A 23,099-nucleotide genomic window follows, 5' to 3' on the forward strand; every position below is an offset into this window, starting at 1 on the left:
TTTACCGTTCCTTCATTTTCATTTTTTAAGCACAAGTAATTTCACCTGCGTGTACCTTGGTGTCAGTGCTTGTTGGCTTCCTATGATATGACAAATAAACATCGGGCCCCTCGATTGACGCCCTTTCTTCATTTTTAGCACGAAATATATTAAGAAAGACTTATTGGCATCATGCGACGAAGGAACAGAATGTGAAATATATGTATAGCAGCGCCAAAGGGCGATTACACGAAAGGAAATGAAAAAAAAAAAAATGTGACACTCGGTAGAAAAGTGAGTTTGTCTCCAATGATGTCCTGTTTATTCATTCGAGGGTATTTTGCTTCATTCATTTTATTTAGTTACGTAGCAGGTGTCGTCAATGGAACGCAAACCACCAGCATTGTATCCCGAAGACTGATGCTTCGTTACTGGACATGGTCTTCATTTCGTCCCAAGGTTAAGAGGACTTCAGGTGGAATTGCCCCAGCTTCATTTGGGGCCATGATCAGCATAGCTGCAAAATGACAAATCAGAGGTGGTGGTTCGCTCGTATGATCCAAAAGGGGACGAGAAATAAAGAGCAAGTACTGGAATATATATTTCTTGATATTTATAGCCCTCAATTTTCTCACTTATTCAGTGTCTGTATAAATGCTGCAGTTGTACGAAGACAGAAAAACATGTTGTAAGGACAGCTGCTACAGCTTGTTACTTTTGTCGTGGGTGTTATAGGCTCCGAAAACCAGATGCACTGATTGACAAATCGTAGTCAACAAAGAAAGCTCAAGCGGTTAGTAAAGGGCCGATAGAAAGATATGTTCTTTTATTATGTTTCGGCGTTGTCTCCCGCATGTGTATTCCCTTGTTCCATAATCATCAATAAGAAAAAATAAAAATGCTGCGCCGAATCGAACGCTGATTGACACAGCAACTAAACATTGACTGTTCGTACGCAACAACAAAGCTTTAACGTATCTGTATATAGAAGGCACACCCACGAAAGTTTCTAAACGCATTACATCGGTGACAAATTGCAGTAAAAGATAATGATGATCTCGTCTGTGCATCGAAATCGAAGAAATCTGACACCGGGAAGCCCCATTCTTCTTGGCAATCTTAGGCGATTCTAATTTTTCATCTGTTTGTCCCTATATCACCGCGAACACCAAAATAATGAAGCTTTTCTCCAAAAAATTTCGCAGACACTGTCGCCATCTCCTTTCCAGTGGGTCCCCACCCCAGCGAAGTTGAGGTAATACCTCCATTGACTGCGTAATCTTACCGAGCACGGCAGCAACCACCCCGAAGAGGTATTTCCCAAGCAAGCTGTCCATATCTTCGACTTGAGAGCTGGACATAAAAAAGTATATATATATATTCCTAAATATCGTTCGTGCGCCCATAATAGATTGATGTGTTATCACTACACTCGTCGAATCCTCTGCTTACGCATTTGAATTAAGGTCGTAAAATGTATGGGTGAACTGTAATTATTTTGAAGTTGCTAATAAATACCCTTCCTAGTATTCGTGCATTAGCAACAGAAAATTGATAACTCTTCACGAAGAGTTCTACATATTTTACCAAGAAACATAATTGAATACAAGAATGCTATGCTTACAATGTGGCAACGCTGGGACAGTGATTAGGCCGCGTATTCGAAGTATCTTACAAGTGTTTAGAGTATTACAATATGACTACATTCCAATGGCTTACCTCAACTGGATCTCTAGAAAACAACTTGAGTGTTGGGCACTTAGTCCTAAAAGAATATCTGCAATTTTTTTTGCGTTTTGCCCCATAGGCTTCGAGCATTTTCAGCGTCCAACTGGAATCGGGCTAAAGAGTTAGTTATTGAAGTAGAACTTCTCGTTTGTAGAATCCTAACGCCATTCTGTCTTTATTGAAGAACAAATCAAAATATCCCAATGCAATATCTTGTAAAGGCCGAGCTATGAACGAGTGCCTACAACACATTCCTATTTCCTTATAGCGATACAAGAAAAAGGAAGATTCACCACAGAAACCTGACCAAACGATAACAGTGAAGCATCGTCCCTAGATTCCTCGCCATGTGAGCCTAAGCCTATTCTAATACAATGTTACCTTTTTTATCCTTTCATCGTTTTATCCTTTCATCGGTGGGAAACAAATACTGTTGTAAATGACAAGTGATTCCGGGTATATCTATACTGAACACATCGTTCTCGTTCGTGAGTAGCGCTTGGTGTATGATACTAGTAAATTATGGACGCAGGAAACATTTCTTTCCGAGTTCGGAAGCTTATAGAGACGGGATAAGCATGTACTGGGGTTTTATGAATGCTTTTTCAACGGTAGCTGTTCCGGGCGCAGGTGAAACCACGAAAGTGCGGCGGCTTCTCCCGGATTTCAGGCGCATGTTGAACTTACCGGCAGACTTTCTTCTGAAGTATTGATACCGCAACGATATTTCTTAGTTGTTTGCGTGTTATGAGCACTTCTTGTCGCTTCATACCCGGTGTTCTCCCACAGTGCGTGCCTATCAACGAAGCGACGGGCGCTCCCCCCTGCCCCCTCCCCCCTCGTTCTTCTGAAGTATTTGCTTTTGTAACTCACAACCTGCAAAGTTGCATGAACTACCGACCCCTTCCAGTTATCTGAACCTAGGAATCACGTGGCCCGGTGCACCAACACTGCTGCACCGACGGAAGGAGAATGGGACGTGGGTGACGCCAGCACCCACCCCCTTGTTCCTGCGGACGTCGAATTTCCAAAGGAATTTAAGGCGCAAAAAGCCCTTGTTAGAAGAGATAGTCGCTGCCGGCTGCCCCGTCGGTTTGGCGCTCTCTTCAGCACCGCTTCATCTACGCGATTAGCAGCTGTATCTGCTACATAGTGTAGAAAGCGTTTCGTCTCCTTTTCGTCTGCTCGAAGAGATTGTCTCGCATTGTCGACTCCGAGTCGAAAGGGAGCATTGCAGCTGTAGTATTGGCGAACCAGTATCTGAACAGCGCATACAAAGCTGTGATATACGAGGCTCGAAGACGCCCGCTACGCCACTCGATTGCCATTAGGAGACCGCCGGGTGTCAGATACTTTAGGTGGGTTAGTGCCTGACGTTTGCTTTTCAATTCGCCAGACGTCTCTAGCACAGGCAGATCTTAGGAGAGGGTTTTATATTTTGGTGGCCTATCACTTACGAATTTACTTTCTTTAAACATTAGATTCTATGTTGAGGTAAGGGACAATATAGTGGAGAAGCAACACGAGGAATGAGATCCCGATGGAGGGATTCCAAGTTCAGGACTTCATTCAAATTCGCAAGGAGCTTGGCATTTGCGCCAATTCCGTAAAAACAGGGAAAGTGATTCTCGACATGATGCAGGCAGAGGACGTGATGGTCGTGGAAGTTGAGGAGGCTTGGGAATTGTTTGTTGAGTGAAAGCTGGAGGGAAAGTTACGAGAGGGACGTGAGAGTCGTGGGCGTGAAGAAGCAGAACAGCGCCGGAGGCACGAGAGAGAGGCAAAAGAGCCAACATGACTGCACGCTGTTTGGATGAAAGAACTTGAACGAGAAATTCAAAAACTTAATTGGAAGAAGAGCCCGATGCTGCCTTATTTCACGCCTTCAAGACCAGCGAATGTTTCTTATATCTTGCTCTTATTTATAACGAGCACATGAAGAAGTGCGAGCTGGGACCTGTGGTCCGAGAGCTTGATCCCATGGCTTCCTTGTAATGTCGCGTGTATTTTGGAAGTGCTGCTTGGTGAGAAGAATCGGGACTACGATGAGGCCAACAAGGCTTTGTTGAGGCAATATGATGCATTGAGGCAGGCCACCTTCGATGGCCTGGGTGATAGCGACAATGCCGAGCTTGTCGAGGACAGACCACCTATTGAGATAACTGCTAGCTCAGGATCCGTATTAAATGATGGGGTGCTGGTGTAGAGGCTGTGTGACGAGCGCAAACACAATGTCATTTCGTCATCTACTTAGGTCACTTTGGAAAGAGTGGTTCACAGTGGCCCTTTAATTTCGATGGCGTTGATAAAATCCAGCCTGCCGAGGAGAGACCGCAGGGGGAGTCGGCTTGTTGAGGTGGCGTCGAATGCCGTCCCGTTCTGTCAGAAGTAGTGACATGTAGCGAGGACAACGAGGTTGGCTTGGTTTTGCCGCCCATGGTAGTATCGTTGCAACGAGAAGGCACCGTACCTGGAATACGAGTGCCGAGATCGGAAGCTTGGCTGGCTGCGCCGAAGTCAAGCGACGAAAGCACAAGCCGAGAACGTGGTTCTCGCGCGGCGATGCGTGCCGAGTCAAGCGTTCCAACAGCCAAGACGTTAAGAAATACCAGAGTGGACTAAATCCGAAGCTTAGGCGGTTGTAAAAATGCAGAATAGGCGTGACGCACGTCCGTAAATAAAGGAGTGTACGAATTTCAGGCGCCGTAAATGCCGCCTGTTCTCAGTGGTGTCAAGGCATTCCAAGCATACGAATGTAATGAAGCATCGGGCATGTTCGAAAGCCTGCTTCAGTGGCCGCTTCCTTCCTGGGTGAAAGAAAGGCGACTGCCTAGCCAACAAAAGGACAGCATGAATGCGCCTTCCTCCCCGAACTAGGAGAGCACGCTTCGAAAGTAGCAGGTGCGTCGGGCAACTCAGCTTTATTCTTCTCTCGCGAGTGGACAGTGCGCAGACTCACGAACGGTCGACCTACTCAAGCCCATCTGAAATGGTTGCACATTAAACAGCGCATTGTTTTAGGCTTTTTGACTTTTCTGTTCGCTATAAACTGTAATTTTCTTTGTTCGCTGTTCTTTTTAACGAAAATCTGATTCCTGGAGGCTTGAGTAAAGACAGCGCCAGGGTTGCCGTTTGTTTGCGGTACTTACGGATATGTAGGCTAGGAAGTGCCTAATTGCCTCATTTTGATTGTGGCTTCATTTATGTGTCGTACGCAACAGCAGTAACTGCCTGTGCAGAATTTTGATTCGCCTTTGTTCTTATGTCGTTTGCGTGGGTTTAAGTATTTGTTTCTTAGTTACATAGAACCGTTTGTGCTTTAAAATTGTGGTATTCGTTTTGCTGAGTGCATTTACACTGCACTAAGGCGAGGGAGTTTTTGTTTCGTGATGCCAGTTGTCGGATGTTCAAGCGTATTCAATCGTCTTAGCTGTGTCGAACAGCTCTACTTATGGATACATCTTGTGGTGGCGGGGGCGCTATTGTGCCACACTGCGTGCCTATCTCCAGCCAACAACGCTCCCCCCTCCCCCCTTGTTCTTATGGAGTGGTTGCCCTTGTGACCGACAACCTGCAACGCTCCACCAATGGCCGTCTTCCGTGGGTCGGATTGTGGAATCCGATGGAGCGCCGCACCAAGACTCCTGCCCCTACGAAAGAAAAATGCGACTCAGGTGGCGTCGATATCTGCCCCACCTCGTTCCTGCCGATGTCGGATCGCCAAAAGGAAATAAGGCGGAACCGGCCAATTGTTAGAAGAGAGAGTCGCCACCAGCCGCCCCGTCGGCCTGGTGCGTTCTTCGGCACCGCTACCTGTACGCTATAACCTGCTTTATCTGTACATATTGTATAAGGCTCTTCATCTCCTCTCGTTCTGCTCCAAGAGTCCATCTCTAGTCCTCGACTCCGAGTAGCAATACCGGTAAGAGCTCTTATGCTAATCTAAACACGTGCTCGATAGCTCTTTTTCCGATACATATAGTGTTTCGCAATCACCCGCGTTTCCACCACTCTCCTCTAACATTAGAGAGACTGCCGAAACGGCACTGTACAATCCACATCTACCGAATGCACTGCTCCGGCCTACTTGCGTTCTTTCTGGCATCAAACACACAGATTAGAGCAAGAACAAGTGATGCCCAACACCCGTGTACACAAAGTGCCACTGGAAACTAACAAAGTGTGAACTTCCGCGAAAGGCAGCTTACTTCAAGGCGTTTCAGTCGATCGGTCTTTGTACGCTGTACATCTTCCGAATGAAAACGTCAGTGTTTTCCAGGCGCGATTGCGGCGTTGATTGCTTTCCTCGCAGGCATATTGCGCATACATTTCCGCGTCCTTTCTCGGCAAAGTGGCTTCGCGCCCATTGGCGTTTGCTCGCCTGCTGCTGATATTTGCGTTTTAAAGAAAAAGCGATTGGTGGCAGCCACCTTTTATTCCTTTCGGAACGGAGCAGCTTGCAGGTATTCAGAAGAAACTTCACTTTTGTTCAGCATATTAATGCATCTTTAACGCGTACACGTCACTTTGATGCGGCGAGTTCTCGTGGTTTCTTGACGTCGCGTGAGAGATAGGTGAAGTGGGTGCAGCCGAAAACATTTGGCCAACAGTCGAAGGCTAATAATGGCGAAAATTCTTCAAATCAGAAAGAACACGTTTTATTTTGTTCGGTCAAATAATGCATAATCAGTGTTTACACGTTGTATGAGATGGGGAGCTATCGCGGTATTCGTGACGTCGCGTGACAGAGAAGTGAAGCGGGGATGGCCTAGAAAAGTTTTTGACCAATTGCGGAACGCTGATTGCAGAACTGGAATAGAAAAGCTTCGATCAGTTTTGCGGTATAGCGGCCCTGGACCGTAGCATTATCCCTGGCAGCAAAAGCGAAGTCCCTGAGAATGTAAAGGTAGGGCTCGAAGTAGTGCAGTAGGGCTTGAGCTTACTGACGTGCACGACATCACTGGACGCCAGAGTAGAGGCAAAGTCAAACTTAGAGCAGCAATCTCCTACGCTACTGGCGTCACTTGGCACACCTGGCGGTAGGGTTCTGTGTATTGCGAAATGAGCTTGTCTGAAAGTATGACGTGACGAGAGGGCGACCACAGGAGCACGAGCGCGCCAGACGAAAACTGTGCGTCAGAATGGCGGGCGTTGTACAGAGGCTGCTAAGTGGTTTGATAGGCCGTCAGTCGAGTACGGGCGAGCTGACGTGAGCGGTCGGCCAGGGTGATGGCGCCGGGCGCATACCCGCTAGTTGAGGTCGCAGCAGGAAGAAGTGCTGTATCAAGGGACAGGTTGGTTCGCAACCGTACAATAAGTAAAATGGAGAAAATCCGGCAGTGTCATGCCGAGAAGAATTGTACTCAAATGTGACGTAAGGCAGGGCAATGTCTTTGTCATGGTGGTTCTTCGGAACGTGCACCCGTAAGGAAAAGTATACGAACCATGGGCTGTGCTAAAAAGCCGCTTTTTACCTCTACCTGTGAATGCAACTTGGAATTCAGGACTGCAATCCAAACTTGGCCTTAGGTACTTTCCTGTGTGGGCGTCAATTTGAGTTTATGCGAGTTAATTACGAAGAAATTTAGACTTTTCGGCGACCCTGTGGTCCGTACAGTTTTGCTCACGGGTGTACATGGACAGCATACCTTTGAGGGTACGGTTTAACCGTCAGTCTAGCGGTTTGAGGATGGTATGAGGTGGTCAGCTTCTGTCGAATGGAGCAGGAGTGCACGATTTCGGCGATAACTTTCAATAAAAAGTTACGACCATGGTCAGTAGAAGCTGTCTCTGGTCTCCATGATGCAATATAAAATCGTGCGAGAAAGTCTGCCGCGTCAATGCCGCAACTGGTCAGGTAAACCCGCGTTATGGCGTATGGGGTGGCGTAATCAGCTAACACGGCTAGCCATTTGTTTCATGAGGGTGATGTGGAAAAGGGGGCGAGGACGTCTAATCCAACATGAAATAATGGTTCCACAGGGACGGTGATCGGCTGCAGATGACAGGATGGTAGCCATTGAGGCATTTTCCGATGCTGGCACGAATCACAGGCAGCAAAGTATACCGTCGGACGGAGTGAGTGATCCCGGGCCAATAGAAACGGCGCCGGACGCGGTCGTATGTCCGCGTTAACCCAAGGTGCCCGGCAGTATGTGCGTAATGGAGCTCAAAGGGCACAGTCCGTCGTAGATGTTTGGGCACGACAAGAAGATCAGACCCGCCAGTGAGGCAGTTCCTTCGGTACAGAATGCCGCCCTGGAGGACATATCGGTGAACGGAGGCGTCGGTAGGTGTAGAGTGCAAATGCTAGACAGGTACTCGAAGAGACAGGTCTCGGTACTCCTCATCGGAGATGTTAGGAAAGGTTCGACACAGACAAAATACCCATTGGCCGTACTAGTGTCTGAGTCTACAGGTTCGTCGACGGGGTACCGAGAGAGAAAATGAGCGTCCTTGTAGGGAGGGCCAGATTTGTAGACGACAAAAGACGAATGTTGTTGGAGGCGTAACGCCAAGCGACCAAGTCGTCGTGTGGGATCTTGCAGTGAGCGCAACCAGGAATGCGCATGATGGTCCATGACAGCTGAAAAGGGTCGGCGGTATAAGTATGGGTGGAACTTCAGAACCACCCAAATTGGGGAGAGACACTCACGCTTCGTGATGAAATAGTTGCGCTCCGAAGATGAAAGGAGCCTTCTGGCGTAAGCGATTACACGTTCGTTGCCACGCTGGCGTTGTGCTAGTACTCCACCAATTCCGTGGCCGCTGGCATCTGCGCGGACTTCGATAGGTGGAGAAGTATATAAATTGGCGAGAACGGTTTTTTTTTGTGTTGCGTTGTGAGAAGATTGATTAGCTGCGAGAGCATGGATGCCTCGTTATCGCCTCTTTTTCTTCAAAAGCTCGGTCACTGGTCGTGCTATTGCCACAACTTTTTTCACGAAGCGGCGGAAGTAAGAGGAAAGACCGATGAAGCTGAGAACATTCTTGGGGCATATTTCTGAACAGGGAAGTGCCTAAATGCATGAAGTTTGCCTGGGTCCGGTTGCACTTCGCTAGTATCTACGAGATGTCCAAATTGACACTTTGATGTGTTGAGTTGCAGACCGGCTCGACAAAAAGCGTCCAGGACTGCTAAGAGGCAGTCGTGGTGTGTAGTGAATGTGTGGGAGAATTCTGTAACGTCGTTCAAATAGTACGGACAAGTGTACCACATGAAACCGTGAAGAAGGGATTGCATCATGCGTTCAAATGAGGAAGTAGCGTTACATAGGCCAAACGGCATCACTCTGAATTGCAAAAAAGCGTCGGGTGTTACAAAGGAGGCCTGCTCCCGGTCCAGACCGTTCATTGCGATCTGCCAGTAGCCGGATCGAAGCTCAACGGATGAGAAATAGCGAGCACCATGGAGGCAGTCAAGGGCGTCACAAATGCGAGGTGTTGGATACACGTCCTTTTTTGTAACACTGTTAGGATGCCGATTGCTGTATTTATATAGGAGGTTGTGGCCAATCCTGCTCTGGCGAGGGAGTGCGTTACCGGTTCTGGTCACCGGAATCAGGACGCACTACAGGCCTGTTTATGCAATTTTATCACCACGCGGATTTTTTTTTTCCGGTGGAAAATTGCACGGCGCCGGGATTGGAACCACTGTCCTTTCGCACGCGAGGCGAATCCTCTACCTCTACGCCATCACAGCATCTGCAGGGACAACATGGCCACAATTAGCACACGACCAGGGTAGTTAGAGAAGTATAGGAGTGGCCTTTTCCCTGCAGTGGGCATAGCCAAGCTGATGATGCTGAAGATGCCGATAATCCACGCAAAATCGTCCTGAGCCGTCTTTCTTTTTCAGCAGTACAACAGGTGACGCCCATGTACTACAGGGGGGTTCAATAATGTTCTTTGCAAGCATCTTGCGAACTTTTGCGAGAAGAGGAAGAAGTGACTCTTGTGCGAAACCTCGTTATCCACAACTCTCATTTTACATGTATTTCTGCGTGCTTTCGTCAGACGCCGCTCCCGAGAACTTCGGCGATGGAAGCGGATGCCGCTAGACGTCCGGAGGAGAGAGACGTCACAGCCTCAAGCGCTCCGAGGAAGCGCAACCACTACATGAGCGACACAGTCGGCGAGGACACCATGCTGTACTACTCTGCTTAAGACGAGGTTCTATCGGAGGACGGTGACTCCTTGACAGTTGGGAGGCAAAATAGACTGAAGAGAATCGTCACTGCATCCCCGTCTCCAAAAAAGGACGACAGCGATGGCAAAGAACATTGGCACAGCACATACCATACTCTTATTGCCCGAGACGCTAACCGACGACCTGAATAGGTTGAACAGGCAAGCCATATTCGTCACACTGGAGCCACAGCGGATGCCACTATTATTCAAATCCGTCAGCTATGAGAATCACGTTGTGAGGATAACCTTCAAGGGAGGAAGCTTGCCATCCCACGTGTTAGTTGGATTTTCTCGTAATCGAGTGCGATTATTTCCTTCCACGACCTCTTCAGTGCCGTAATAGTTTGAAGATAGGGCACGTCAATGGCGTATGCAAAAATTCGACCGTGTGCCAAGAATGCTCTGAGCAGCAGAGAGCTGATACTTGCCGTGCGACTGATCATCAAAGCTGAGCCAGGGGCATTCTGCGTGGCAGCACTTCTGTCGTCAAATCAAAATTGACCATTGGCAGGCAGACGCTATTCACCTTAACAGATAGCACTGTATGAGGTGCTGTTATAGTACTTTATAGGTATAGTATGGTATAGGTATAGGTATGTAGTATAGTATGTTATAGTACTTTATGAGGTACTGTTATAAAGGTGGACGTCTTGCATGCAAGCCACGATGTAGTGACAGTCGTGCGCCGGTGGGGATCACAAAACGTTACCGTAAGTCAGCGCCGAAGGTGGCAAGCGAACGAAGTTTAGGGAACTAAGGGTCTGGGGGTTGGTTCAGTGAGATCCAGAACAGGCAGGACAAGGCTAAGCGTAAGAGTAACCGTCTATGAGAGCAGAATGCGTGGAGAGGAGGTCGAGGCCGAGGATGAGAGGATAAATACAGGCAAAATTGTCCCTCGCCTGGCCGCTCGACGCACTTTGCGCGTATTCGCAGGCATCTTTGAAACTCGGAAAAACACTTTTATATGGCACGTATAGAGCAACAGAAGGCTGTATGGGGAGTTTCTGGTGTTGCTATGCAATTATGTTATTAACATTTTTACTATAATTTTAAGAATTGAGATGTTGAGTATATTTACTATTAATTATCTAATTAGGCGGAGTGCAAAGTATAATCTGAGCACTTCGAAGCGACAGCAAACAACATTACCCTTCTAGCTCCGTAGCATTTGCATATCTTTAAGGTTTAGCTCAACTGAAAAATCGTGTAGACCAATAATGCTAACCGGAATAAAATTTAATATTTGTTTAAATACTGAGCAATATATGATTATTCTTTAAGTATACTGAAGACTAAGGACATCCAGGCTCAGCACTACAGCAAATTGTATATGGTTGCGTCTCTCACCTCTAGGATGGATGCAAAGAAAGGAGATGCGACGAAGACGGCGAGAGTCCTGTAGTGATCAACGCTTTTACCACCGCTTTATATAACTCCTCTCAGACGTCCCGTGCTCAATCTACTGGCCTAAAAAATAAGTATGATGCACATTTTTTTCCTGGAGAACTGAACCAAAAATACTTTAATGTTGATTGCAATTTAAAGTTGTCATTTCTATAAAGCCATTTCCACGTCCGCTTAAACATTCCATTAATGCAGGTCAATTGCACTCATGAGCTGCTTGACAGACATATTTAACAAAAAGTCCTTTTCTGGGACTGGTCGGTAATGTACATGCGCTAGTGGAATACTTTGACATCAAGCTGTAGCATGCCCTCATACATCGTACTGTCATATCAAATATCGCTGTAATTGCTTTGTTGGCTCGATATTTTTGTTTTCATCTTCATTATTAGCATCTGATTGCTTCACATACATATTCAGCTCCGACTATGCGTGGGTTTATAGGGCTGCCTATTTGACAAGCAATATATATTTCGATGTGGCGTTATTTCGAAACATTTCTCTACAATGGGCCTCCTAAGTGCAATGACGAGTTGACTATGGGGATGACACTTGAGGGACGTCTACGATTCCTCGCGTAAACGGTCGCTTCTGAGTCAGAGGCTGTAACAAACACAAAAACCATAAGCGATCGGACAACCGTACCTGTGCTGTACCCCCCCCCCCCTCCACATAGATAAATTGTTCGTGATTATTCAGGTGTGCTGCAATCCCAGCATAAAACAGCACATAATGGCCAAATTTTCTTTGCTTAATTATTACTTCTTGTGAGGGACCTTATCGAATCGTTTGCTAAATTTAAAAGCACGAAAATCAATTTTATCATTATTGCCACAAATGAATAAGCGAACAAACGCGAATGCATAAGCTAAACAAACTGAGCGGCTGCAGAAAATGCCTTTGTGTTGCCATGTCGCAAGCTTCTTTAAATCATACGCTTCTCATGGAATTCAGTATTGCGCTTCAAAATTTATGCGCCCGATCTGTTTATTACATGTAAATGTGAAATATATTGGCCTCTTGCTTCCTAATCACGTCCCAGTGTTCCTTTTAAATTTCACCTCGAATCGTGGGGTACTTCAGCTGTAAGGCAAATTAGGAGATACAAGGGAAGCACGAACAATAAATACTGGAAACGCTGCAAGATACTTGGTGTATCTCCGTAGAAAGGCATTTATTCTGTTATAAAAACCGGAAGGTGTTTTAGTTTACGTTTATATATATTAGAGAGAACACTATGAATGTTTACAAATATCCCATTCCAAGCACTACACTCTACGGCATCTGTCCTGCAGGAATAGCAGCGTAAAATAGAATAATATAACAAAGTACACAGCAATATCTGTTTGAATTGTGGTTATGGTACCGCCAGTTACAGCTTCCTGAGCATACCTTCGTTTTTGCCGGGATAGACCTCGAACTTATTCGGGGACGCTTTGGCGTAGTTGGGTACGGTTACTCTAAAGTATTGTGCTTTGACCGACGAAGCTCGCGCGCGAGGCTGCTTATGATGCTTATTTCGGATGCTAATGATGCTTATTTTCGTTTTAATCCCGCGCTTTTGCATTACAGATGAACAATTTCGGGGTCCATACAAGGCATATGGTTGCGAAGTTGTTTTTGCTCCTTAGATGCAAAATTGCCGATAGCACAACAGCGCAACTTCGTAAGGTGATTTCAAACAGAAAATATACCAATGCAAGAAATGTCGACTGTACAGGGCTCCTAGCGCTCAATTATGGAAGCGCCACGGACAAGCTAATAATATGTACGACAATTTACCGGGATGTTCGGTGTCAGAACATTGTAGGCCCAAATACATAAGAAAACACAATTTCGCGAATCAAGGTTCTTACATAAACAAAAAGCGTATATTCAGTAAAGGTGCAAAGAATAATCCCTATAGCTTGGACAAGGATAGAGCAGCCTCGAAGGCAAGTTTTATTAGTGACGATTTCAATACGATCAAGTGGAAATATAATATTATAAATATTATTCTTATGGATGCTGGTACACTGTCAAGATTCTTGTCGTTCCCAGTGGAAACTGAATAAAACAATCGTAAAATAAAATCGCTTTACCATTCGCCCACTGATGCATGTGTGCTTGCAAATCAAATAATCGTGGGACACACGTTGTGGTCTGTGCATCGCATGTAACACGTCTTTGACGCCGATATGCGCTTTAGAGGAACAAGCGCTGCTTTGGCGCCACACTTGTTTCGTAGCACACTCATCAATGAACTCTCTAGAAGTATCATTATTCGACTACACAAGGCTCTGTGGAATATCAACCAAGCGGTTCCAATCTGGCGAAGGATGCCGCTCGTGAATACGCCGAGATTGATCGCTATTGCTGGCTTGATACGTCTCATCGCACGATAGCTTGAAAACCCAAATTTCCTGAGTCTGGTCGATATGACATTCAAGCATTACATATGTTAGCAGGAGGCCTAACTTTCGCTCCGCGATCCCGATGCCTTTCCGAAGCCGGGACAGCAGGGTGCACTGGTACAAAAGAAAGAGCTCTCAGAATTTAGAGAAACAGTTCTTGAATGAAAACTTGGCAACGCGTGTAATAAAGCCGCTTTGGCTAAGAAAGGGTGTTATGAAAGAAAACAACGTTCGCTTCAACGTTCGCCTCAACACGACACTCAGTCTAGATACTGGCGAGTATTGATTAAAATGAGGTAGGAGACCGCATGGGAAGACTGGACTTAAAATTTTTAGTTAATGCACTCAATAAGAAGAGACTGAGTAACCACAGCGACATGCTACAAGTTTCATTGAACCATAAATTCTTTGTTGTAAATTCGACGTTCTAATGAGGCGAACATATTGGTTTTAGATTGCTTTCTGTTTGGTTGCAACGGATTAATAGGCTTCATTTAGGGAAGGCGGACACAGGTTGGGGCGGAGGGCGGGAAGGGTTTTTAGGCAAATCGTCGAAATTTTCAAAACATCACAGTAACAATACTTACATTATCCTAGGCTGCTACTTCGCATCTCTATTTCATCTCCATCCAAAGAAGGTGCGCCTGATTTTCTTAATCTGTTAACGAGAAAACCTTGCGAACGAAATTGGAGAGTTTGCATGAGTAGAAATATTCGGTGATAATGTAACAAGCGCATTCACATGCCATATCTGCACTGGTCCGCGTTACTGTAAATGCGATTTGATGCGTAAGTATCTGAAACTTCTGGCCATTATCTTGTCGCTTTGCTGTGCAAGGACAGAACAATGAGTAATATTGAATGAAACACACCGTATGAAATGATAATAAACGGTCGTAAAAATAAATCTAACTTATTGCCTAATTACAATTCTTTAGCAAATAACCATCATTTTAGTAGATTAAGAATTCCTTCCTCATACGCCTCAAGACATATACCTGGAAAAATAAGAAAATTCTTGGGCTTTACGTTTGGAGGCGCGACACCCGCGGCTGGATGCGCTCCTTCTTTTTGAGAGTGAGGAGGAATGTATTTGTCGCGAACCCAATAGCGTCTGATGGAACGACCGATACAAGCGACACCACGTGATCGTAGGCATAGAAAGCGTCGCTAGAGAAAATAATAGCCACCATCAGGCTCTGCCGGGTTCACTCGAATTCCGCATTCACGAACATCGGACTCTCCCTGACTCACCGAGCCACAGAGGGCGTCAGACTCATGCTCAGCAGGCCAGACAATGAAACTTGCATAGAGCGGGGCGTGGGTAGTGGCGGTGAGCCATTCACCCTGCACTTTCTTTTGTCATTCTGTTTTTAGGCTTCTTGGACAAACAGCAAACAGTGCTTTGCTCGTTCATCACCATATCATTAGCAAAATGAAGAGCTTGCGATGAACATTGCGTGGGTGTACACTGGTGTAAGGGCTTTTATTGAACGACTTATGTGTCAGCACTCACAGGTTATCAAGCAGGGATACGTTAAATGTCACCTTGGTGTGCATCATAAAGTTTGGTTGCGGTGACACGTGCAGGCTTTCATCGAAAGAAAGTTTTTGAAGAGTGGGTTCATAACGAAGTAAGATAAGCCGTTGCCTAAAGGAACGGTAGCAAGGCAAGATTACGGGACTAGTGCTGACTTCCAGCTAGGTTGCACATTTTAACACAAGCGCATAACCAATATCTCGTAAATCATGACCTTAATGAAACAAGTAGTTCATTGAACAGATGAAGTAGCCGAAACAGCCACATGGCAACTCTTCAGCAAAGTAGAAATGAGCGTTAGGTTAACCCTTCAGAAATTTGCGTCAATATAAAGGAAACGATCCACAACCTCTGACCAACCAACTTATCGAAGATACATGATCAAAAATAAAAAGCATAAGCAGTCCATTGATACGGCATTCGAAAAAAAGAACCAGATTATTCTCTATGTCTCGCTACTTTTCGTTTGGACGCAATTTAAATTTAGGACTGGCTTTAGCGTGTCTTATATTGGATGATGGGTCAGCGCATGTGAATTTTTACTAGTATTTTTCAGGCAGCTGTTCAGCGGAATCACTATTGTTCTTAGTGAGCAGCTTTTAGGTGCCCGTTCCTGTGGCGAGCTTCGGTGTTGGCCCTCTGGTCACCGAGAGAACAAAGAAAGTGAAGGATGAAATACTAGGCGGAGCGCAGCGGGAGATGAAAGAGTGTGATAGCGAATAGTGCGCTAGGAGTAAAGCGGAGGAGGAGGATGCAGTGGAATCATGAGATGGAAAGCGGTGGAGGAGGGCATGGCGAAAGCGTGCGAAGAAAATAATAGCAGAATGCCAGCAAACTTGAAAGCAGAAATAATCGAGGAGCAGACATAGGCGAAGTGACAGGAAGGTGGCTGGAGTAACAACTGGAAGAGTGACAACTGGCTGGAGTGAGTTGTTACTCCAGCCACCTTCCTGTGGCTTTGTCTACGCCTGTTTCTCGATTATTTCTACTTTCAAGTTTGCTGGCAGTCTCCTATTATATCCATGTACCAATTAGCCCAACTAGCCGCTGTCATCAGAAGAAATGCGTAGTGCGGTGAAAGACGCGCTTTGCGTCGATGATGGCCACGAGATGGCACCAGAGTGCGCCTGGTCTGTATGGAAACAAAGCGTTGCATGAGCGTAGGTCTGCCTGCGGCGGCTGCTGTGAATCGTGCCCACGCGTCACCCACGTGCTACTTCACTCGGTTTTCCGATTAGCGTAGCAACCGTGCCACAAATGGCTTTGTTTGTATCGTGCCGCACGAGAAACGTTCTCCCCGCCAGCCAATATATCGCGAAATGAAAACGCATATACAGCTGCGCTCAGATTTTTTATCAGGGAATATTTAAATCATCGGTGAATTTTTATTTGTCTGTGTATTCGTTTTCTTCACGGTTTTGTTGTGTTGTGCCTGCAATGTGGTGTGTTCTGTTGGCTGATCGCCTTGAAGAAGATGTTGTTTCACAAAGAATGGCATAATAGATGCCGGTCATATGCGTGTATTTGTATGTCATATTTCTATATTAAATAATAATTGCAAGCCAGAGATAAACTTTTGGTCTCGTCTTTAACTCCTTCGTTGCACCACAGTTTATGTACACCTTGGCATAAAATTAAATTCGCTGATTTAATGTGTGTTACAGTTCTATCTCCTGACATTCGCCCGTGCTAATGCTTTGACTGACTGCCAAGCAGCGAGGATATATATATATATATATATATATAGCATGCTACGCCGCCACCAAGCGTGGCGCCGACACAAGACGACTTGATTTGTAGAGGTGGAATCGGTTTCAAGAAACCATCTTATTGATTTATGTTTGTCTGTCTTTAATTTTCTAAATTCATCTTCATATGTGACTTGCACTATGTAATAAATTGGTGAGAAGTGCGGGGTACGCACGAGAATTAACAATGGAGCTCCAGAGCGGTCGGCACCTCGGACTGAACAAGACGGAATAAACAGGGCGCGATATGGCGCGGCCCATATCAACTCCTACAACCCCAAGGATTGTCCTGGGTAAGGCGCGGGTTCTTGGAATCTTGTGCAGCACCATCCACCTTGTCTTGAAAGAGTGGATCCCCCCGTATCAGCGGTGCAACTGCCCACAACAAAGGGGATCCGACGATTATGCTGGTTAATTTGGTGTTCTACCTATAATACAAGGCAAAGGTGTGATATGATGACAGCGAGGAAGAGCGTGACGACTGGGACACGTGCAATCAGACGCTGAAGGATTATTCGGCCGTACTGCAGGGTGCATGAGCGCCGCTAACAAGCAACTAGCGACCCCTTTACAAACGTCCACAGAATCATCTGTCTCTTACAATCAGGACGTGCTGTCTCTGTGCTGTAAGGCTGGCAGCGACATGGTCGAGTCATACAAGGTTGGGAATGTACTAAGGGGGATTCCTGACGGTGCTTTAAACCTGCTGATGTACAAAATTGTGATACAGTACAAGACTTCATAAAAAAGTTCAACGCTTTGAACAGGCGAACAGCCACCTCACTGCAATAATTGCGACAGGCTCCTGTCACGACAGGCTACGAATGCAGCGATCATCACCATGAGATGGGCCTCACGCGCATAGTGCAGCGAGAACTTGTAGCTATGGCTCCTGCAGGTGTTTTTTCCGGTCTAACAATACGACTACAGGGCCATTTTCGGAGGCATTGGCCCGCAAAGAACTCAACATTTTGGAGTTCATATTGTACATGGCGTTGACTTTCACGGCTGATTAAAGCGTCATGTCCATCCACTGGCCCGCGCTATCCTACACGCTACCGAAATCCAGCCCAGTGGCGTACCGCAGACGATCGACCAATCTGTTTTACCTGTCGGCGTATCGGTCACGATGCTCACCATTTTAATAAAGGTACTATCTCCTCCCCTTTGCGACCGTCATTCGTCAGGTATCGTCAGCCCGGTATGAGCTAGCGTCGTTACCAGCCTGAATTCCAACCACAAAAACAAAACAATGACGCTCGTGTCGCATGCAACAGTCCCTCATCGTCATTCCGATGTCGCCAGTCCTGTTCGCCACCAACTCGTCGCCCGCAGTCTCCAATGCAGCCCCGAGACCCGTTTCCGGAAAGCTAAGCGATGCAGTTCCCGGAGTTGACATTTCATTGATGACTCGACTACTAAACACTCTGATCGCTTCGGCGACCAAACTGAACCTGATGGACGCTGTTGTCGGTGGTTTCAACGTCCCAGCACGCATTGACACTGGCGCGCGCATATCCGTGATGAGTGCCCGATGGCACTGACGCCTGAGCAAAGTTCCAACATACGCCGTATAATGCACCGTGCGCGTCGCCGATGAAACAACGCCTGCCATGCTTCATACCTTGCACTGCTCATATTGGCATCGCCGGGTGCCTAAACACTGGTTCGTTTGCCGTTCAGGAATATTCCCATCGTGACGTTACACTTGGCCTTTATATCGTCCGTTTCAACCCTCTTCGACTGCGCGTTTACTGTCATTCAGCTAGAACTGCCGCATGCCGCTGTAGCGCACCAGTCACACCACCAGGGTTACGCTTTCCCGAAGACATACACCCTTCACCTCAAGCCACGACGCACGTCCCTGTAATGTTTCCTTTGTTTCTTCTACGTCCCACAGCTGAAATACTGCTTGTATGGAATTTCGCTGTTTCCCATACCGTTCTCCCTGTAATCGACGATCAGACTACGCTGAATCTCGTTAATTTTAACTGCTCGACCTAAATTGTTACCAGAGGCATGTCTTTACATCTTGCCTGTCTATGATCCCAAGATATCGGCTCTCAACGCCGAAATTCCATCGCCCTCTACAGTACCCTCGGATCCACAACCATCAGTAGTGGCTGACGAACTTAGCAAGTTAACTGGACCAGACCTTCCGGCACAAGCTGCTGATCTCCACCGTCCCTTCGCTTCTTCCCACGCCATTTTTTACTTTTGCGGCCCCCCTTTAGCTGAGACATCGGTCATCAACTATCGTATTCACACAGGAGACGCCAACCCGACACGCCATCGGTAGTACCGTATTTCACATGTTGAGCAACATCATGACAAGCCAACAAAGACTGACACCAAGGACAATATAGGGCAAATTACTTGTGCTTAATAAATGAACTAAAGAAACGAAAAGTTAATGGAAATTAAAGTGGATGAAAAAACAACTTGGCGCAGGTGGGAACCGAACCCACAGCCTTCGCATTTCGCGTGGGATGCTCTACCAATTGAGCTACAGCGACGTCGTTTCCCCATACGCTTTCTTGGGTATTTATCTGCCCTTATAGAACACTATGAGTGTTTGCCAGTGCCGAAGGGACGACGAAGGGACGAGGGTGGAGAACAAAGAAGATCGCTGACACCATAGCCTAAGCCCACTGTGTATCATTACACACAACCACACACACACACACACACACGCACACACACACACACACACACACACACACACACACACACACACACACACGCACACACGCACAAACGTCATTAGAGAAAGATAAACATTTCCCAACCACTTCCCTATATATCTGCTTTTTACTCTATCTCTCCATCTCCGCCTATTTCTATATTTATTTATTTATAAATTTATTTATTCATTTTGAAGTACTGCCAATTCTTCATAGGAATTAATAAAGGGGTGCGAGTGAATACATGAGAAAAGGGACATCGATAAGTTTCCACAAGCACATCATTCAACAGACAACCAGAGAAAAAGACAATCAACAGCATGAGAGCCACTGGTAACAAACGACGTCTTCCACCAATTCAATAAAGAATTCTAGGGTTGGCTTACCACCAATTAATTCGTCCAAGGAATTTCAGTCTCTAACAGCTTGTGGAAAAAAAGAGAAACCAAACATCTTATTAGTACAGTTAAATTCCACAGGGGTAAATTTATGTTTGTTGCGTGTTTGCCTGGAAGCGCATGTAATGAACGTCTTGAATTTAGCTTAAAGATATGCTGTTGCAATAAATATAGCAATTTTATCCTATGCACTCTGGCTGGGCTAGACAAACTTGAGAGGCCAGCGAGTTGCAGCATTTTTCTTGGTGAATCCGTTCGCCTGTAACGATCGAAAATAACTCGCATGGCTTTCATTTATACCCTTTCAAGTGTGAGAATGTTGTGCTTAGTGTACGGAAATCACGCAACGCTGGCATATACCAATATTGGCCGGATGAGACTGGTGTAAGCGTGTGGTCGTGTTTCATTTGTGGAACCCTTAAGACTACGTTTCAGCAAAAACAACTTGTTTAAAGTTTTTTTTTATATTTGTTCAACATGCGCGTTCCAGCTGAGGTAAAGTCCTATCAATACTACAAGGTACTTATACTGTGAAACATTCTGTAGTGTGAGGCGATTAACGCTACAGGGATAGAAAAGAGTTTATTTGATGTTTTATTATGACCATATAAACTATTTTCTCAGCGTTTAATACCATTGTCCAATTTGTGCAGCACTGAACTACTACGTTCAGGGAATTATTAAGTTGCATTTGGTCATCGCGAGGTTTAAGCGTGTGGTATAGTGCACAGTCATTGGCAAACAAACTAATTTTGACGTCACTGTGGTATAAATATATATATATATATATATTGCGAAGAAGACGCGCCTTGCGGCACAGCCGCATCGCCAACGCGCGGCTCGGCTTCGGCTCGCGCTGTTGATGGCTGGCGTCCTTTCTGGACAGTGCTGTGGGCTGCCTCGCCGTTCCCGGTCGCTGTGCCTTTGCATTAGGAGCCGCCAATAAACCTCTTATCAATTGGTGGAGGTGCTGCGACTCAAACCCCGTCGCTTGAAACCCTGGCGCTGCGATCAAGAACGCTACCGTCCGCCATGACCGACAGCGCGTCCCAAACGGCGCCGACGCCACAGTCCTTCGCCTGCACCGGCGTTCCACGACAACGGGGCCCCAAGATCTTCAGCGGTGCAGACGACGAAGACGTCGAAGACTGGTTTGCGTCATATGAACGGGTGAGCGCGCACAACAAGTGGGATGATCCAGATAAGTTAACCCACGTCATCTTTTATCTGGCTGGTGTTGCCCAACTCTGGTTTCACAACCACGCAAGTGACGCACCCACATGGTCAGTCTTCAAGACAACCTTTACGGAAGTGTGCGGCCGACCCGCTGTTCGCAAGCTGCGTGCCAAACAACGCTTGCGCGCCCGAGCACAGCAGACGGCAGAAAAGTTCACGAGCTACATTGAAGACGTCATGGACCTTTGTAAACGAGTCAACGCCGCAATGCCCGAAGCTGAGCGAATTCACCATATACTGAAAGGCATCGATGACGGCGCATTCCAGATGCTCCTAGCCAGGAATCCACGCACTGTGTCTGAAGTCGTCAGAATGAGCCAAAGTTACGATGAGCTAAGGAAGCAACGCGCTTCGACTCGGCCTGCTCTGGGAAGCGACGACTTGTTGGCGAGCCTTGACAACATGTACGACCCATCCTGATTCTTTCAGCGGGTCAAGGACTTCGTGCGTGAAGAAGTTGCCCGCGAACTTTCTTTAGTCCCTTTGACTCAGGAGCCCACCTCCCGTCTTCCAAACACGCTCCGCACCCTCATTTCTGAAGAGGTCGCTCAAGTTGTCCCTTCCGCACACCATCAGCCGCCTGCTGCCGCGAATTTCAACTCGGCGCTGGCAGTGCAGCCTGTCGCCACGCATCTCCCCTATGCGCAGCCAGTCCGGCCTGTGGCCGTGCCTCTTACGTACGCGCAGGCAGTACGCAGGCCTCCACCGGCGTCGTTCGCGACCCAGTCCCAACCGGTGCCACCGGAAGCCCATGCTGCATCTTGAACCGCACCGCGAGCTAATCCTTGGAGGACACCTGACAATATTCCCATCTGTTATTCTTGCTGCACTCCCAGACAGGTCGCCCGATATTGCCACCATCGCCCTCAAGCGTTCGGCGACGCCTCTCAGCCCTTCCAGTACGGCAGCCAGTCATTTCGCCAATACGGCGTTCCTTGCCCCCAACGGTACGCTCGTGCTGACATCCCAGAATTTCCTTCGCGTCGCTCGCCATCCCCTTGCCGACGCTCGCTCTCCCCAATGCGTCGGCGACCCGCACCACCTGACCAGGAAAACTGAACGTCACAGTTCAAGAGGCAAGAACTGCGCCCCATTCGAACTGTCTAAGTCCTCGCGCCTCTGTTGCTAACGTGGTCGAAATTTGTGTAGAAGGTATTCCTGCATTCGCTGTTGTCGATACAGGCGCAGCCGTTTCTGTGATAGCCGCCAAACTGTGCCGTTCGCTGCGCAAGGGGAGCACGCCGTTTTCTGGACGGTCGCTTCGTACGACAAGCTCGCAGCGCGTCACTCCGCACGCAGCCTGTACTGTACGTGTGCTTTTTCACGGCATTGTTTACATCGTTGAATGTATTGTTCTTCCCACTTGCTTACATCACGTCATCCTCGGATGGGACTTCTTATCGCGTCATAAAGCCGTGATCCACTGCGCACGCGCCGAAGTTGAATTTTACCCTTATGACGCAACCTTGGACGAAGATTGTGACCGCCCTTCTAAACTTACCGTGCGCGAGGACACAGATATTCCACCTGGCTCCTTCGCCCTCGTACCCGTCTCTTGCGATGCCGTCGCTGGTGTAACGGCCCTCTTCACACTGTCCAACGTCTTCATGAGCCGTAAATCTCTTCCACTACCCTTCGCGACGCTTGACATGGCTGGCGGCTGCAGCAATATATACTTTACAATCCCCTCTGCGCGCCTATTACATTGCTCGTTGGTGAATGCCTTGGCTTCGTGGAACTCCTCGACTCTTCGTCTTTGGTTGACGTGCCCGGAGACTCTTTTGATGCCGACTCCGGCC

The 23,099-nt window shown here is 47.0% G+C and overlaps 1 long non-coding RNA gene across 1 annotated transcript; it reads right to left on the reverse strand.

Moving 5' to 3' along the window:
• Positions 1 to 278: 278 nt before the first annotated feature.
• LOC129382661 (uncharacterized) lies at positions 279 to 11,342 on the reverse strand. The gene is made up of 3 exons (XR_008610698.2): positions 11,245 to 11,342; positions 1,265 to 1,332; positions 279 to 496 (listed from the first exon to the last, which is right to left on the reverse strand). It is a non-coding gene; the product is annotated as an uncharacterized lncRNA (long non-coding RNA).
• Between the last annotated feature and the right edge of the window lie 11,757 nt (positions 11,343 to 23,099).

Source organism: Dermacentor andersoni, chromosome 6, assembly GCF_023375885.2.
Source record: "Dermacentor andersoni chromosome 6, qqDerAnde1_hic_scaffold, whole genome shotgun sequence".
Lineage (NCBI taxonomy): Eukaryota > Metazoa > Arthropoda > Arachnida > Ixodida > Ixodidae > Dermacentor > Dermacentor andersoni.